This window comes from Argopecten irradians, unplaced genomic scaffold (genome assembly GCF_041381155.1).
Source record: "Argopecten irradians isolate NY unplaced genomic scaffold, Ai_NY scaffold_0410, whole genome shotgun sequence".
Taxonomy (NCBI): domain Eukaryota; kingdom Metazoa; phylum Mollusca; class Bivalvia; order Pectinida; family Pectinidae; genus Argopecten; species Argopecten irradians.
In genome coordinates, this window is record NW_027187877.1 from 1 (window position 1) to 19,805 (window position 19,805).

Here is a 19,805-nt window from a genome sequence, read left to right on the forward strand (position 1 = left end):
GTATATGATTGGAAATCCCAAAACATATGTTCCGGTTTATTTATTGTAATTGATATTACATCACGGTGACGTGATGAAATTGAGACATCTATATACTTCATTATTCATATTAATTGCTGAATTAGAAAGTCGTATAGGTGCCATTATAATATTGCCTCATGCATGTTCATGTCGTCACTAGGATAATGGGAGGAAAATCTTTCCACCCCATCCCACACTTTTGTTACTTGTGGTATATTTACCTGCCATCATTTTTTTCTTTTGCAGACACACAAATGTGTAAGCATTCTTCTTTACCTTTGGGTAAACATATGAGACGCGTTTCCTCTGTCAAAATATAAGACAAATTGTCTTTCGTAATGATAGAAGGTAATTGACATGTACATATATAAATAATGTGTGTGAAGCAATATTTCTAGAGAACTATTGTAATATCATATGTACATTGGTCATTTGAACATGGAAAGAATTTTAACACTACAATTTTGAATTTTTTCATAATGCTGTTACGTAAGTATTTGAACATTTGGTGAGTTAAATATCCAGTTTATTATAGAGATATTTATGTTAAGAACTGTAAACGAAATTAAAGTATCAATGAAAGGAAAGGTAAGTAAAAAAACATTAAGGCCAGGTAAATTCTAACTGTAAGTACAACATGCGCTGTGAAGACACATACCTCTGTCTTGGTTTTTTCCTGTCTCATGCGACACTGTAACAAAAGAAACTTTCATATGGAATTATAGTGTTACAGTGGTGTAAATCAAAAACTTTATTTGTTTTAAATTGTAGGTGTTAAATAGTTCGTCTTATTTCTTGTTTCCATGAAATGAATATAAGTTTTTATAGCATCATTATGAGCCGTAATATATGAACTATTACACCGACCTTTAGATTTCAGTAAAAGGAGATAAATTAAGCACAGAAAAGTCATTGATTAGAAATACTTTAGGACATCCTACGTTGTCACTTGTTTCTTTAACGTCTGTAATATCGACACAAAGGTTTCACGTGGCGATTTGTCATTGACCGTTGCATTGTATGGAGTTTCCTGTTGTTTCTCTGAAAAAAAAAAGTCAACATCATTGAATTGCACCACAATTAAGTCATTAAATTTGTTAGATTTAGATTTCAGTAAAGGAGATAAATTAAGCACAGAAAAAGTTTTGTCAGTCAGGCAAACAGTCTTCCTACGCACTGGTTTAAATTCGATGTTTCAATATATATTTCAAAACATTCTTCATCGATTAGAAATACTTTCATCCTACGCACCTGTTTCTTTAAACGGCTGGCGATTTGTCATTGACTGTTGCATTGTATGGAGTTTCCTGCTGTTTCTCTGAAAAAAAGTCAACATCATTGAATTGCACCACAATTAAGTTTTCATTAAATTTGCAAGCAATATATTCTGACATGCTGTTCCCAATAACTACACAAATCGCATTATTGTTGATGCTTTTCCCAATTTTTTTTTAAATCGCATGGAAATGAACAATACACTAAATATTAGGTTTCATACCCATTGCGATTGCGTGGCCGTGAGTCCATGATCTGTAAGCTATATTGTTTAAGCTATCTGGTTATCGATGATAAACGAAGATTAATAAATCTACATGACAACATCAATTTCTAACACACAAATCTTGACAGGAATGTGTCCGTGTGTGACCGCATTACTCACCATAACCACATGTCATGATTCGCATGGCTATCCTTTTCCTTTCTTGCTGGATGTCATTTTTGGTCCATGATAGTTCCAAACTCTCCTTTTTAAGGAAGTTTTCAGCAAACTGAATGTATATGCATAATTTATGGTTTACTGTCAAGATATGATATAAGTCTGATGTCAAACTCCATGCTGCTTGGTAGAGTGCATGTTTTAAATAGATAATGTGATATAACCATATAAATAATGTATTAAGACATTAATGACCATTGGCTTTCGATGACAAATTGTTCGCAAGTGGATGAATTTGCCGAAATTAAATGAAAGCAACATAATCACATAACTACATTCCCTTGTCACTTTTATTATGTTAACAAACCAAATCATATGGAAGACACCTAAAACATATGGCAAGCCGTTTTGGTTTCTACCTATTATATACAGACATCTTTTTTCAAAATAAAGATATTATTTCTAACACGGAAATGAAACCTAAATAGAGATATCTTTAATTAAATACAGATATCTATATTTCAAAAGGTATAAAATACAAACACCTTGCCATAAAAACATAAAAATTATGATGTTACTGATGTTGACATGGTAACATCAAATAATATTGCCATCAATATGACTGCTAAAAATATACTGTCAACGATAAACGGGTTTCCTTTTATAACTTAACAAGAGGCCCAAAGGGCCTTAACGGTCATCTGACTACCTTGACAATAGTAAAATTAATTATATATGGTGTCACTTTGTCAGGATCATGTCAGGATCATTTTCAATTTCTTTCAACAAATTTTATTTCAAACAAAAGGCCCAAGGGCCTTTAAATATAGGAAATTAATTAGATATAGTGTCATGGTAGTCATCTAACAATACTTTGTCCGGACCATGTCAGGATCATTTCATGCAAGTTTCAGCCAAATCCCTTCGGTAGACTTGAGAAGAAGTTCAAAATGTGTTTTTCAAGATGGCGGCTGTGACGGCCATCTTGGATTTCGGATTGACCCGAAAAATAACAACACTTTGTCGGGACCATGTCAGGATCATTTCATGCAAGTTTCAGCCAAATCCCACTGGAAGAACTTGAGAAGAAGTTCAAAATGTGTTTATAAGATGGCGGCTGTGACGGCCATCTTGGATTTCGGTTCGACCCGAAAAATAACAACACTTTGTCGGGACCATGTCAGGATCATTTCATGCAAGTTTCAGAACCAAATCGCCATCCGGTAGCAACTTGAGAAGAAGTTCAAAGTATGTTTTCAAGATGGCGGCTGTGGCGACCATCTTGGATTTCGGATCGACCCGAAAAATAACAACACTTTGTCGGGACCATGTCAGGATCATTTCATGCAAGTTTCAGCCAAATCGCACCAGTAGAACTTGAGAAGAAGTTCAAAATGTGTTTTCAAAATGGCGGCTGTGGCGGCCATCTTGGATTTCGGATCGACCCGAAAAATAACAACACTTTGTCGGGACCATGTCAGCATCATTTCATGCAAGTTTCAGCCAAATCGCACCAGTAGAACTTGAGAAGAATTTCAAAATGTGTTTTCAAAATGGCGGCTGTGGCGGCCATCTTGGATTTCGGATCGACCCGAAAAATAACAACACTTTGTCGGGACCATGTCAGGATCATTTCATGCAAGTTTCAGCCAAATCGCACCAGTAGAACTTGAGAAGAAGTTCAAAATGTGTTTTCAAAATGGCGGCTGTGGTGGCCATCTTGGATTTCGGATCGACCCGAAAAATAGCAACACTTTGTCGGGACCATGTCAGGATCATTTCATGCAAGTTTCAGCCAAATCGCACCGGTAGAACTTGAGAAGAAGTTCAAAATGTGTTTTCAAAATGGTGGCTGTGGCGGCCATCTTGGATTTCGGATTGACCCGAAAAATAACAACACTTTGTCGGGACCATCTCAGGATCATTTCAGGTAAGTTTCAGCTCAATCCCACTGGTCAAACTTGAGAAGAAGTTCAAAATGTGAAAAGTTAACGCACGGCGGACGGTGGACGGCGGACGGCGCACGGCGCGGACGACGACGGACGAAACATGATGACTATAGGTCATCCTGACCCTTCGGGTCAGATGACCTAAAAAAGGATTATGCAGAAACCCCCGAAATAAGTACACGAATAAATTAAATGTTATTTTCAGTATCAGTGTTTGCTCGTTGTTATTTCTATGCATGTAGGAAAAGTTTTGATAATATTTAACTTTACCTTCAAAACGTATACGCCACAGGATACACTGTCAAACTGTTTTGAATGGGGTACAATTTGAACATCCCAAACATATGACCTGCCAACACCTTGTCCGGCTATGAAACCACTGAAACATTAGGGATATGAAATATATGCAACTGCATATTTGTTAACAATATTTACAACATTGTTTCATTCCCAAATAAATAATGTTAATTTCCTTGTTGTTACATGCTTTAATTTTCTTGCAAATAATTAATGTACATGTGATTTTTGATAGCATCGATGTCGTTGTTATGGAGCAAAATTTTGGCTCATCGCCTGTGCGCAGTTACGGAGATATAATTTCCCAGTTTTGAAAATATAGGGGTATATGAGCTGAAATAGAGTCTAAAAACTGTTGACAATATGAATGATACATATCTATTGATAACATGTTTTCTCGATCTTATTAGTTGATTACTTTTGAAAAAGATGAAATGAAATAATAATTAATTATGAATATTCTTTTATATTTACAATTGCCATTGTTTCTGTATTGATAAACTAAGTTGGAGCAAATATGTTTATATTTACCAATAACTTGAGTGCACCCAATTCGGTGCGAATGAATACCTGAAACATTTGGCGGACTTTCTTTGACATTCCACAAAATCACGTGTCAATGTTAACAAATAACACATGCACGAGGCAAACGGAGGCATACAATTCAACAATTTTTTTAATCTGTTATTGCTATTTGACATGAATAAAATAACTGAAATATAAGAACTATTATATATATACAACAAATAGTAGCAATGAAGTATGCATTAGTCATTAAAGACTTATATCCAATTTTATCTGTAAGACCTTAAATGAAGGTAGGGTAATTTGCATTGGAAAGGGCGGATGAAGCTGTCAGTCAACGGCACGCTTTTTTGAATGGCCGTTGTGCAATGTGAAACATGACGGCAGTATAATTTTGACGGCGAATAGCACACGGTAAATAATGGAATCTGGTGTTCTCAATGGTTAAATGAAAATATTGTAAATATAAATATTAACCTCTTATTTTGTTTAGTTTACGCAATTTACCTCGTGCTCCATTGGGTTTATCATCTCATAAACTAAACAAAGTAAGAGGTTAATCCTTAAATATATATAATGGATGAATATCGTCTATGAAGTTGCTGAAAAGGCAAAGCAGTCTTAATTATCTTCAAATTCATTAAATCTCATTGTGAATCTATCATAATTTGTTGATGTCATGGACAGCATTTCATGTGATTATTATGGTAATCATTAATTACAAAGTATCAATCAACTACCAGTTTTAACTTTCCATGTTATTTTTTTAGTGAAAACAACTTCATACTTTTCCTAAATATACCACTTGGTATATAAAAAGAGCCTTCAGTATACATGGTCAAAGATGCCATTTATTTCAACAAAAATATTAATAATGCATAATATCTTATCATGTTAAAATTTCTATGAAAAATTTTATGGCATCCAATGCAACTTTATGGTCCATAACCAATATTGTAATAATGGGACATCCCTTTAAAGCAGGTGCAGGTATCTTGTTCAGATGTAGAGTAGGCACATCTATACTGTCAAAGTATTATTGAGACAAAGTACTATTGATAGCTCTTCATTAATTTACCGTAGGTGGAATAGCACTTTTATTATTTTGTAACAACGGGGCATAACTCTTCACAAAAGGCCCAATGGGCCTTAACGGTCATATACTTGGTAGCGATTCATCCCAGCATGTTACATGCCCAATATCAGATCTATAGTGCTCTTAGTTATAGACAATAGGTCAATTAAACATTATACAGTTGGTTCAAGCCTTATCATTCAACAGTCAAAACTCTTTCCCAGAGGTGTTGGGATCAACCTCATAAACTGTTTCCCGAGGCCAGAGACCGAGGGAAACACTTTATAGGTAAAATGGTCCCAACACTTCTGGGAAAGAGTTTTGACTGTTGAATGATATCGCATTATTAACAACTCTGTTGTTACCTATAACGCAATCTTAAACTTATCATAGCTTGTGCAGAGAAAGACATGTCAAAAGAATATTCGGGTCTGGCATGCCGGTGTTTATCCCCAAGGATGTTTTTGGCCAAATTTGGTTACAATCCATCCAGAACTCTAGGACAAGTAGCGATTTATAGGATTTACTTCTATTTCCCCTATTGGGCCTCGCCCCTCCTGCCCCCGGGGGGTCAGAGACAAAATTTATACAAGTTCTGTTCCCCTTTCCCCAAGGATGTTTCTGGCCAAATTTGGTTACAATCCATCCAGAACTCTAGGACAAGTAGCGATTTATAGGATTTACCTTTATTTCCCCTATTACGCCCCGCCCCTCCTGCCCCAGGGGGGTCAGGGTCACCATTTATGCAAAATCTGATCCCCTTCCCCTAAGGAAGTTTCTGGCCAAATTTGGTTGCAATCCATGCTGAACTCTTCTGCTAGGGTACCAGTATCGATATTATAGGATTTACCTCTATTTCACCTTTTGGACCCCGCTCCTCCACCTGCACCACAGGGGGGTCAGGGTCACCAATTGTAGCAAAATCTGATCCCCTTCCCCTAGAAAGTTTTCTGACCCACAGAATAAAATCCCTAGTAGTTACTTTAATACAAGTAGCGAATTTAAAAGGAAATGTTGACGCTCGGAAACGCGGGTACGGACGACGCGTCATGGTGGCAATAGCTCACGCTCCAAGCTCACCCGGCCCCTTTCAACACACCGGCCCCTTCGGCCAGTGGTCAAAAAAAAAAAAAAAAAAAAGACTTGGAGGTTTATAACTTATGTATAATGCTTTTCCCTTCTCAAACATGAATCCAGTTAAACAAGATGCTGTTTGTTTGTTACCTAGCTTACCTGCTACAATATACTAGTAAAACAAAACAGTCAATTAGTTATTAGTTGAACAGAACTCCGTGGTACCTAAACCCCCTGTTAACGGGCGTGGTTATAAAAATGATTATAATTCATTAGAATTGTTTCCATCTACTAACTGAGTTCTTTTAAAATCAGCACAAGAAAATTATGAACAATCCGCCAGAGTAAACAAATAAACTTAGTTATTCTCAACATATTTAACAAGATTTACCTTAACCATCACAGTCGTTTATAATCTCCTCGTCGCTGAAAAATCATAAAGGCTTAAATTGGGAGGTTTTTCTGCTCACAGTGTGTGACAACGGTATATTTGATCCGTGGATGAAGTCCCATATCCACATATAATCAATAAAATGGTGCAAGGGTGTATGTGAACTTTAAAAAAAAGTTGAGAAGGAGGGTCGTGTGTTTTTCTTAATCTTTACAATCCCTCCACATAAAGTCTTTGTGTAATAACGGTTGTGATTATTGGGTTGGTCCCATTTTTTTTTTTTTATTTTTTTTTTTTATTTTTCCTTTTTTTTTTTTTTTTCCTCCTGAAATGTCTTTCCTTTCCTTCCTGATTTCACTCACACCTAATCTCACTGCGGATGGCGATTCACCTTTTCAGTCACCTAATTCACTATGCTGACTGCGGTCACTGGACTGGCGACATACAAGTAGTTTCTGGAGGGGTGGATAAAACTAAACGACAGTGATCAGAGGGTATCAAGATTTTTTTGGTGTGAAAATATAAATTGATGTATGAAACATTTAAAATGTTATAGAAATTTTTGGTTTTTGTGTCATTGATTTATAAAATGTCCCTGATTTATAAACATTTATACTATCATCCCCTACACATATTACAACTTCAAATACTCCTAACAGTGCTAATCGTTTATCATGTGAGCCTTTATTAAGAACATATCAATGTATCATAAATACCATGTATTTGCCGGGAATCTCATGTATTCTCCTTATCCTGATCATTTGCAGGCTGGAAACTGACACTATTTTTTTTTTTTTTGGTTGTCTTGCTGGACACTACATCCTTCGTTGGCTATTATAAACAAAATACTTCATGATAAGCCTTTCAATTCAAACGAATCTCACCACTGCTCTAATGTAACTACTCTTTTCTCAAAATAGAAATAACAGTTCCCGTAATATTTTGTGCAACAAAACATATAAAAGAGACAAAATTCAAAATCTACCATTTTACAAATCAAAGACTAACAAGCAGATCCCAGAGGTAGATCTTTGGCCCCCATTGGCGCCACACCCGGCGCCCCACCAAAGAATTGATCAATTGTCTGACAAGACAAATGAAAGAGTGATTCTTTTTTTCCACTTTGCTTTACAAAACTTTTCTTCTTTTTTTTTTTCTATTTTTCCTCTTTCTTTTCCTTTCTGTTTCTATTTCAGCTTTTTCAAACTTAACTTCTTTTTTTTTTTTCACCATTTTTTTCACCTTTCAAACTTTAAAAATCGTATTTTCCTCTTTCCTCTGCTTTTTTTCAAAACTTTAAACTCCTGAAAATTCAAGAGGGGGTGGTTCGGGGCCATCTTGTTGACGCTGAGCGTTCCCACAAAATGCAATAAGGACAGAACCAACTAGGCCCTATAAAAACACAACTATAATGAAACTTTCAGAACAATCACCCCCTTCATCAGTACTTACTCTTTCAGAGCAATATCGGTCCACACCAACTTTACAACTAAACTAACAAAAACCAAGAATGGTTGCCTGGCAAAGAAGAGGCAGGCCATCATGTGTTTAAAATTAAAAAACCAAACACAAGGTCCAACACTACAAAAAAAAAACAAAACAAACACGATCGGGTTTCCAAAATGCAATAAGATAAAAAAATATAGTAGGCAGAACTAGGGAGGAACAAGGAGGAGGGGGGCGGCCCCCTAGAGGGATCCTAAATGAAAAAATTTGAGAACGATCCATTTCAGGTACTTCTGATGAGAAAAAGCGGTGTAAACAAACTCAAAAACTTCACAAACTTCAAATTTTTTTTCAAAATCAAAAATGGTTGGCCCTGTGTGTGGGTGGTGGCTATATCCTTGTTACTCCACCTGATTGGTCCCCCCCCCAAAAGAATGCAATATTGTGCAACTATGAAACTATGAGTACGTCTCTAGGCTAATGACAAAACTACTAGGGGGCCTTAAGGGAACATACAGTGATAAATGTTTGGGCAATGATCTCTTCAGGTACTCTTTTCGTTCTGTTTTTTCTTCTGGAGAAATAGCAATACCAGAGTGACAAGAAATACTACCCCTAAACCTCAACAAAAAATCTCCACTTTCAAAAATCAAAGCTGGCTTCTGGCGCGGGGGCCATAATTGTTTATAACCAATCTGTCTGAAAAATCATGAAGACATTATTATTATTCCTTTGGTGTGTTGTGTTGGCCCTAGGGAAAAACCTACATATGAAATTCTTAAAGACAGAGCCATTTCCATTCAGCAAAGCACTAGTCCTGAGAAATAGAGGTACACAAACAATAAACTAACTTTTTCAACTCTTTTTTCCTAGAAAACCAAGATGGGCTCCAGATGTGGCTTGTGTTGCCGCCTGAAACGGCCATATGGGTTTTCCCTGAACAGGTGTGAAAATCAGCCCATGATCACTTACTGGACTACGACTTGACTACTAACTAGGGCCCTAGTGGAACCTACATACAAATGTGAGGAATTATGGAGGAACAGATCCAATCACTACTATTCTTAGTACTAGCGTGAACAAAATATCAACTTTCCAAAAAATCCCTGTCTGGGTTTGCCCTAGCAGCCATATTGTTTTCTCTGATCAGTCAGAAAATTTATTCTGCATGGACACATATGTGGAGTGGCCCTAGGGACTCTAACAATATGGACATTTTTAGACAGATCCCTTTCAGCAAACAGCACTTTTCTATCTAAAAAAAAACAAGCGGTAACGCAAGCAAGTGTTGAAGTACGGCAGTTTGGTGGACAATGGACGATGGACAGACACCGCTGGGGAGACCATAGAGGACGGGAAAAGGACAATTTTGAATAAGCCTAAGATCCTACCGAACTACCATCTGATGGATACGAACCATAAAACTCAACAACTTTTAAAAATATTACTGCAATGGGTATCAACTGCTTGACCTATAACAGTTCCATCCACTATATAATATATATAATGAAATACTATAATTAGATTATTAATTATGCTTCTTACTATTCTTACTCCCCCGTACTTTTTACCCCCCCACCCCCCATCCCCCCCCCCCCCCCCCCTCCCCCTCTTCTCTTACCCTCTTCTACCTACTCTTAAGACGTTGGGTTGGGGGGTGGCGTTGGGGGGGGTGGGGGGTTGGGGGGATACGTTGGGGGTGGGCGTTGGGGGGCCGTGGTTGACACAAACACATACAACTCATTGTCAGAATGATGAATAAATGGTGGGTGTGGTGTGGTGCCCTGTGTGGTGCCGCATCGTTAATTAACGGAATATTTATTACAAGGAAGGAGATGGGATGCATGACCTTCTTCATCTTCTTCATCTTTATCCTTCAAATCTCACCAAACAAAAAACGCAAAAATCGCAACCGTCCAAAAAAATCGCGCACCTCGCACCTTCAAATCGCAAGCGCAATTCGCAAATCGCATCGCAGCCACCCGCAGCCACTCGCACGGCAAAGCAACAAAATCAAATCCGACATAATCGCAAAACGACGTCAAAAAATCGCAAAACAGCAACAAAAATCGGCCGCACAAAAAATTAATCGCGAATAATCCGACACACCCCCGCTGTGCTGTTTCTCCCATCATCGCACCCCACAACACCCTCTTTCCATCCAGGGACAATCCTGTTGGAAAATACTTTAAAACGTAAACAACTTCTATTCCCATATAGATCCTCACACATCAGAATACTATAATTTAAATTCGCGATATAGGTCCTTATATATTTTGAGAAGAAAACCTTTTACAAAAAAGTTCATAAATACTTTTACTACTTTTCTTTCTCTCATTGGTACTGTTCATCAAACCAGCCATAAAACTGTTACCAGTACACTAGCCAGCAATTTATACAAACTGAGACCAGCGCCCTCTAAAGACTCAACTAACTAACTAGATTAATATTACAAACCGTTTTCCACCAAAGGCAAAAACAACCTGGCATAATCAATTAATATGTTGAATGCAATTGTATACTATGTAACTTTCTTTTCTTTAGATCTGATTTAAAATTAGTAAGGTCAAAGGAGAGAGAGAAAGAGCAGAGAAGGCAAGAGAGGGCTGTCTGGCAGTAAAAACACAAGGGCTAGGACAAAAGGCTATTTGTGGCATTAAAAACAAGCTGGCAACACGTTCTGTTGTTTAAAGAAGTTGAGGTTCATTTGGTTTACAATAGTGGTGACACACTGAAATTAACTAACTTGTCTAAAAAGTGCATATGAAAATACCGTAAAAAAAAAAGCACAATATAACCTAGCCGCTTGGTTAATATTTCCCTCTTTGCTTAAAATAACCAGAGAGGCCCAGAGAGCCTGTATCGCTCATATATTTCGATCGCTCGCTCACCTCGGTTTGTAATTCCAAGTAAGTTTGTCTACTGAATACAGATTCATTGTTTCTTTCTTTTCTTTTCTTCCCTTTCCCCTTTCTTTTGTCTTCCTTTTTTCGGATGCATTTTAATTTAATAAATAATATCAAACCCTCTAAAAATCATAAATCCCCCTATTGGGGTAGTGGGTTGGGTGGGGTGGGAGTGGTGGGGTGGGCCCCCCACAAAATCCCATATTGGGACTTGTTTTTTGGTGGGTGGGGATTTGGGCCTCCCCCAAAAAATCTCCCTATTGGGATTTGGGGGGGGTGGGCCCAGTGGGGCCCCACCCCTCTGTTCCCCTAGGGGGTACCTCCGATACACCGACAAGGTATTGGGGGTGGGGTTTTGGCGGGGTATGGCCCCCCTGGGATTGGGCCCCTCCCAATTTGGTCACCCCCCCCAACCCTGGGGGTAAGCAAAACTCTTGGCCCCCCTACCCCCCCCAAGTATTTGGGGTCGGGGGGGGTGGGCCCGATTTATAGGCCCCACCCCTGTCCTACCTCTATTTCCCCTATTGGGCCCCGACACCGCTGTGCCCCCTTCCCCCGGACAATTTGGGGAACCAAAGCAAAGCTCTAGGAACAAAGAAATTTATAGGTGGGCCCCCCCAAGGATGTTTGTGGCCAAATTTGGTTACATTCCATGCAGAACTCTATGACTAGTAGCGATTAAAAGGATTTACCTCTATTTCCTCTATTGGGCCCCACCTCTCCTGCCCCCGGGGTGTCAGAGCCAAAATTTATACAAGTTCTGTTCCCCTTCCCCCAAGGATGTTTGTGGCCAAATTTGGTTACAATCCATGCAGAATTCTAGGACAAGTACCGATTTATAGGATTTACCTATAATTCCCCTATTGGGCCCTGCCCCTCCTGCCCCCCGGGACCAGAGCCAAAATTTATACAAACTTAGTTCTTATTCTCCCAAGGATATTTCTGGCCAAATTTGGTTATCATTCCATGCAGAACTCTATGACTAGTAGCGATTTAAAGGATTTACCTCTATTTCTCCTATTGGGCCCCACCACTCCAGCCCCCGAGGGGCCAGAGCAGACGACGGATGCCGCGCCATGACATAAGCTCACCGGCCCTTCGGGCCAGGTGAGCTAAAAATGACCAAATGTGCTGATTATAAAACAGTTTATTTATTAAAAGTTGAAATAAACTTTTCTATGTTTCTAAAAACAATCAAAAACCGCTATAAACAACACAGTGTGCATGTGGTAACACGATATGGTCCAAAGAAGAGACATTGTCATAAATGAGAGTTTTATATAAAAAAAATACTTTGGGATATTATTTATGCATGAATGCATGCAACAGAAGATGACTTTTTTTAATTTATGTACTTACATGTATGTATAATCATTCTTTTTGTATACTGCACCTTAGATCTTGCAAGATATTGTAGTAATTTTTTTTTAACACATGTTGGAACTTTGTGATATTGGTTAAGACATTCAGGCTAGGACTTGAACCTAGATCTTGTTTCAAAAACATGCTCTTCTTTGAGCTACCTGAATTTTTGCTTCATATCTACAGTTGACTTGCCAAGATAAAAAGGTCCAACATGCAATATATGTTATATCCATGCTTAATCGCAGATGACATGAATTTTTTTTTTTTAGAAAAATAGTAACAAAAAAAACAACCACCAATTACCTGGTACACCTGTATCAATTCAAATTTTGAAGAAGCATTTAAGTCTTCTGATTTGTGTCATGAAACTTTTGTTTAACACAATTCAAGTAAAGAATTAGCTAGTTTTTACTATCCTACACACGTTGTTCACAATATTTACACATACGTATATATAAATCTAGCCCGATATACTCTGGCCCTGACACCAGACTTATAGACATTATGACAGATACATGTAGATGTCTGGTTTAGGGCAAGAGTGCACTGCTATATCAAAACGTGGAATAAGCCATGGCCAACATCGTTTGGTATCGGGCCAGCTGCAGGTCATCATCTGTCATGATGTCTTAGTCTGGTGTCAGTCATCAGGGCAAGAGTATCTCGAGCTAACATAAATGTAAATCTCGATACAATATGTCAAATTGAGATAACTGCAGGTCATCACCACAGGTACTTGTGGACATGAATATGTCTATATTATTATTTTTAAAGAAAATTTGTTATGTAATTTACATGTGTTGGAATTAGTATTTATAAGGCCGAGATACATGTGTCTTTATATATGAAGCATATGTTGTAATTATCTTTGTTAGCATTTTCTTTAAAAATAATATTATAAACATATTCATGTCCACAAGAACCTGTGGTACATATAAAAAACTTTGTGATATTGGTTAAGATATTCAGGCTAGGACTTGAACATAGATCTTGTTTCAAAAACATGCTCTTCCTTGAGCTACCTGAATATTTGCTTTATAATATATATTATATCCACTCTTAATGGCAGATGACATAAAAAAAAATAGAAAAATAGTACCAAAAAAACTAGAAATTGTCATAGACAATTTGGCGGGCTTTTCACTATATTTAGTTTACAATACCGTCATTGCCAGGTAAGTTAAGAAGTAGATAATGCATGGGTTTTGAAGTTGTAACCAATAAATGACCTTGACTTTCAGCCCTGAATAAAAGTGTTTTAGTGAAGATCTGCATGAAGTTTGATCAGCCGAAGAGAACTCTCATCTTAATCCGATATTTCCAAATTCGTTCGAGCAAATGATAACGAGATCGAATGCGCCTTAACGTCATCTGACTTGCGGTGTTGTTAAGTATATATACCCCGGTATGTATATTTAAACTCTGGACCCCTGTGACCTTTAACGTATGAAGACTCTTATCATTTAGGTTATTGTTGAGTCATTAAAGATTTGAACATATATGACTCATGTGACCTTGAATATGGGTCAAGGTCATTCCTAGTATCTGACTTTATAGCCCATCCCCTGGACATCTTATATGTGAAATATGAAGATCCTAGACCTTATAGAACTTCAGGAGAAAAGTTTTCAAGTTTATTGTTAAAAACAGGACCTTTAACATTTGACCCTTACCGAAAACCGGAAGTTGCCATTTTTTGTAATAACATGTAGAGAGAAAAAGTTTACGCTTAAGATTATCTGCAAAAAATATTATTGGATGAAATCTGTGAAAAGAACTGTTAGGGAGTTATAAGCATTTTTAAATTTTAAGATATGACGTCATAGCGGCCATTTTGTTTTTTTTGATGAAGATGAAAATCATATCTAACGTTAGAGAACATTAGAGGGGTCTTTTCTATAGCAATTGCAGACTATATTAGTCATTCAGTTCGACAATATATAATGTTAAACATTTTGGCGGGAACTTAGCAAAGATCAAAGGATTGTTCAAAATGGCATACAGCATTAACCGGAAGTGCTACCGAAAAATAAAAGACACCAAATTCATCAGAATGACATTCTGCATCGATATATAAAAAGAAATTTCGCAAAATCAAAATATAAAAATTCGTGAACTTTGACCTCATAGCGAACTTTTTTGTTTGACCTTTGACCTAATTGCTGTAATTGAATAAAAGTTAGTCTTTTATACGATCTACATAAAACATCAAAAATATTTGCTGTATCTTAAACGGTTTTTGAGTTATGGCTGTTTTAAACTTTTTAGGTATGACGTCATGGCGGCCATCTTGGTTTTTTGACCTACTTAAAAATGTTGCGGTCACCCCTTCATCTCATGCCAGACAATATAACAATAAGGCCATTGGCATACCTCTTACCATTTTAAAGATCTTTTGGACACAAAAAAAAGTGTAGAAGAATAATAATAATAACTAGATTTGATCGCGATCAAAACACGGGATTTCCACCTATGTAATGATATAAGTAATGATAGCGAACAGACGATTGCTTTAACAAACGGACAATCTCACTCAATATTAATCAGAAAGCGTTTCTTACGAAAGTAGTCTGGTCCAACCGAAAAACAGATTTAGGGGAATGCCGTTTTGGGCAGAAGATTTCATAGAGAGGTGAATATATAGGAGCCTGCTGATTGGATATATTCAGGGTACACCAGTTAATGGTTTATGTGTGGGTCGGACAATACATGTAGATGTAAAATTTGTAAAGAATTTTGATAACTTCATTTAACCTGAATAGTAGCAAACGTTAACACGGTCCTCTATGGGAATTTATTTGGTTCTGTGATCTCAAAACGGCCGGGTAGTTTCTCAAAATAGCACCGGTTGTGTTTGAACATCCGGTGTCACAGGTGACGGCTCTGCCACACACATAAAAGGTTTTTAAACCTTTCAGTTATTGCGTTTGTGCATTACTTTTATTGTTTGTTTGTTCAAATGTACGTCCTATTAACAGCTAGGGTCACGTAAGGACGGCCTCCCATGTATGCGGTGTAGTTACACATGTACGTGTATTTAGCAAACACGTGTACATGTTCATATATACGTGTATATGTAGTGTGATAGAACGGGTTTCTATCATTGTTGCATTTATTTCTACAGTATGTATATTTGTTATTGCACTCTACTAAGTTTTCACTTCAGTGATCTGTTTATGTATCTTTGACCCAAATTCAGGGGAACACCGTGAGAACAGGTCTTATCTAGGGTGTGTTTGCTGTTTAGCAGTCACATTCATCAACCTCACTTGAGTTGTCCTCATGATCACCCCGATGATGACCGCTGGCCGGAGTACACGTGTGGTACACGTGGGAGGTGTTTATCAGTCAGTTGAGTCTTGTCTGTTTTAAGCGGAAGTTATATTTAGTGTGTAGGTGGGTTGTTGTAGCAACGGTTTCACCTAAATATGGTGCTCTGTCCGGACATTGACCAATCAGTGGTCACTTTGGGCTACTGGTTGACATTGAGGGCCAATCAGTGGTCACTTTTGGGGTACAGAGCCACGTCGTGCACTGTCAACAGTGCAACACTTGCGGGGTTTCTGAGCTAGACTACAACGTGGGTCTTTACTTAGAGCGTATCTATAGCTAACGTAGGGTTTGTGTATAATTAGGGGTTGTCAGGGGCTTAGGGCTTAGGCATCCTAAGGTATCCTAGTTTACACCGTTGGTTTTATATACCTCTAGAGTTAGAACACTTGTAGGTGGTTAGTTGGCTCCGTAGGGTGTTAGGCTTTGTTTAGGGAACGTGGTAATCACACAGGACTTAGCTAATTAGGCCTAAAGTTTGGCTATAGTTAATCTTGGATACAATGTAACTGCTTCGTCACTTATATCTCTTATTGTTATCCGTCTTAACGGGCACTATTGTGAATCTTCTATGTAATACTTAATCTACTTGTCTTTTATATAATAAATAGTTATTTGTACCTGTATTTACCTAGTTGAGTTATTGGATTTGTGTCAGTGCTTCCGCTACATCCTAGAGATCGAACCTGTTGAGATACAGGCCTGTAACCTGTGGAGGAAACGGGATCCGGAGAGGATTTGTGACGACTGTGTACTCTGTTGTATACTAAAAATACTATACGATCACGATTTGGGACTTATACATATAACGGGAGCTACAGTCGGATCGCCCCTCCGGGTCTCTTGTGGAAAACCCTCCCTATTACAGTAGCACTTAAAACATCCCGAAAAGTATTGAAAACTAAATGTAAAAATACATTCGAAACGGCCCTTGTGTAACGAAGATTGAGCCCAGGACAGAATTTTAACCCAGCCGCTGATTGGCTGGCTAATTATGAATTTCAAAATTAAAAATGTTTTCTGACAGGTAATTATTCCTTGATAACCATGATATGAATTTGGAAATTCAGATTGAGATTTAGGTTCAAAATATCAATTTTGATAATGAATAGGTAAAAACATTAGAATTTCAGGTTTTTTTAAAAGTGCAAAAATTCTCCTTATCTTATGAAGATCTTGGACCAATGCGGAATAACACGTACGATTAGAGTTTTAGTATTAGATACCGATTATCTCCCTTTGGCCACATGCCACATCATGTAATCACAACTCAAAATCGCTGAAAGTTCTATACCTCCGCCATTTTGAATCATATGACATTGAAATTGGTCATTTTATGTGTCTGAAAGCATGATCTTTCACATCCAATTCAAAACATTTCACCTTTGAATTTTCATGAATTACCCTAAAATTTACGTTAAAAAATGAACGAAACGCCATATTCGGAGGTCTATATTTCCGCCATTTTCAAATTCATGTCTTTGAAATTAAAAACCTGTACAGACAATAGGCTAAAGCTTACATTTACAAAAAATCAACACTCTACATGAGATGATAAAGGCCCTACGAGCTCACAAATAACGGACAAAAATAAGAAAAAGAAACAAATTGCCATATTTGGAGAGCTATATTTCCGCCATTTTTCTATATAACCCCTTAAAAATAAATAACTTTTGAAGACAAAAGTTCATACAACACAGGTATGAAAAATCAACACTGTACATACAGGTTTAAAGGCGCTGAAACGTCTCGTGCAAGGACAAATATAAACTAAAATTTCGATTTTCGATGTCCTATATCTCCGCCATTTTGAATCTTATGACCTTGAACTTGGTCATTTTATGTGTCTGAAAGCATGATCTTTCACATCCAATTCAAAACATTTCACCTTTGAATTTTCATGAATTACGCTAAAATTTACGTTAAAAAATGAACGAAACGCCATATTCGGAGGTCTATATTTCCGCCATTTTCAAATTCATGTCTTTGAAATTAAAAACCTGTACAGACAATAGGCTAAAGCTTACATTTACAAAAATTCAACACTCTACATGAGATGATAAAGGCCCTACGAGCTCACAAATAACGGACAAAAATAAGAAAATGAAACAAATTGCCATATTTGGAGAGCTATATTTCCGCCATTTTTCTATATAACCCCTTAAAAATAAATAACTTTTGAAGACAAAAGTTCATACAACATCGGTATGAAAAATCAACACTGTACATACAGGTTTAAAGGCGCTGAAACGTCTCGTGCAAGGACAAATAAAAACTAAAATTTCGATTTTCGATGTCCTATATCTCCGCCATTTTGAATCTTATGACCTTGAACTTGGTCATTTTATGTGTCTGAAAGCATGATCTTTCACATCCAATTCAAAACATTTCACCTTTGAATTTTCATGAATAACCCTAAAATTTACTTTAAAAAAATGAACGAAACGCCATATTCGGAGGGCTATATTTCCGCCATTTTCAGTTCTTTGTCTTTGAAATTAAAAACCTGTACAGATAATATGTTAAAGTCTACATTTACAAAAAATCAACACCCTAAATGAAATTATAAAGGCCCTACGAGCACACAAATAACGGACAAAAATAAGGAAATGACACAAATTGCCATATTTGGAGAGCTATATTTCCGCCATTTTTCTATATAACCCCTTAAAAATAAATAACTTTTGAAGACAAAAGTTAATACAACATAGGTATGAAAAATCAACACTGTACATACAGGTATTAAGGCGCTGAAACGTCTCGGGCAGGGGCAAATATAAACTAAAAATTTCGATTTTTGATGTCCTATATCTCCGCCATTTTTGATCATATGACCTTGAATTTGGTCATTTTATGTGCCTGAGAACATGCTCTTTCATATGCGCCCTTCGAAACATTTCTATGGTAAAGTTCATTTTTGACCTTTGTTTGACCTCATTTGACCCCCTAGTGAACTCGTGACCTTGACATAATTTCTGATAACATGTAATGAGAAAAAAACGTGAATTATCGTGATCTACATGGAGAATGAAACGTACATGTTGTGTAGCGTACGGTTATGAAATTATGAGCGTTTAAAGTTCGTTCGAAAAAAGCAGTTTTTTACGTCTGTGACCTTGACCTTGAACGTTATCCTCCAAAATCGAGAGTACATTTTAAGAACTCATGTACGTACATAACGTCTCCAAATTTCAGCGCTCTACACCTCTTATTTATTACGAAGATGTCGTTTAAAGATTTAAAGCTTTTTGAACCCTGTGACCTTGAATGAATGTCAAGGTCAATAAAAAGGAATAAGTTCTGTAGACATTCGTCCATGCTATATCTATACAAAAATTCAAGCATGTATGTTAAGTATTAAAGGCGCTGAAACCTTTAAAATTTTTGGCGGGAAAACGCCAAAATAGCCTTTTTTCAAAGGCCTATATCTCCGCCATTTTGGATCTCATGACCTTAAAACTTGTCATTATATATTTCTGAGGGCATGACCTTTCATATTCAACTTTCAAATTTTTTCTGTGGTAAATTTCGTTTTTGACCTTTGTTTGACCCCGTAGCGAACTCTTGACCTTGACATAATCTCTGATAACATGGCATGGGAAAAGCACGCGCAATGTCACGATCTGTCTGAATAACAAAACGTGAACGATGTACAGCGTACGGTAATGAAGTTATGAGCGTTTAAACTTCGTTCCAAAAAATTAAGGAAGCTTTGGTCTTGACTTAGGGAATAGGTAGGGAGCAGAGCTAGTTGGCTCCGTAGGGTGTT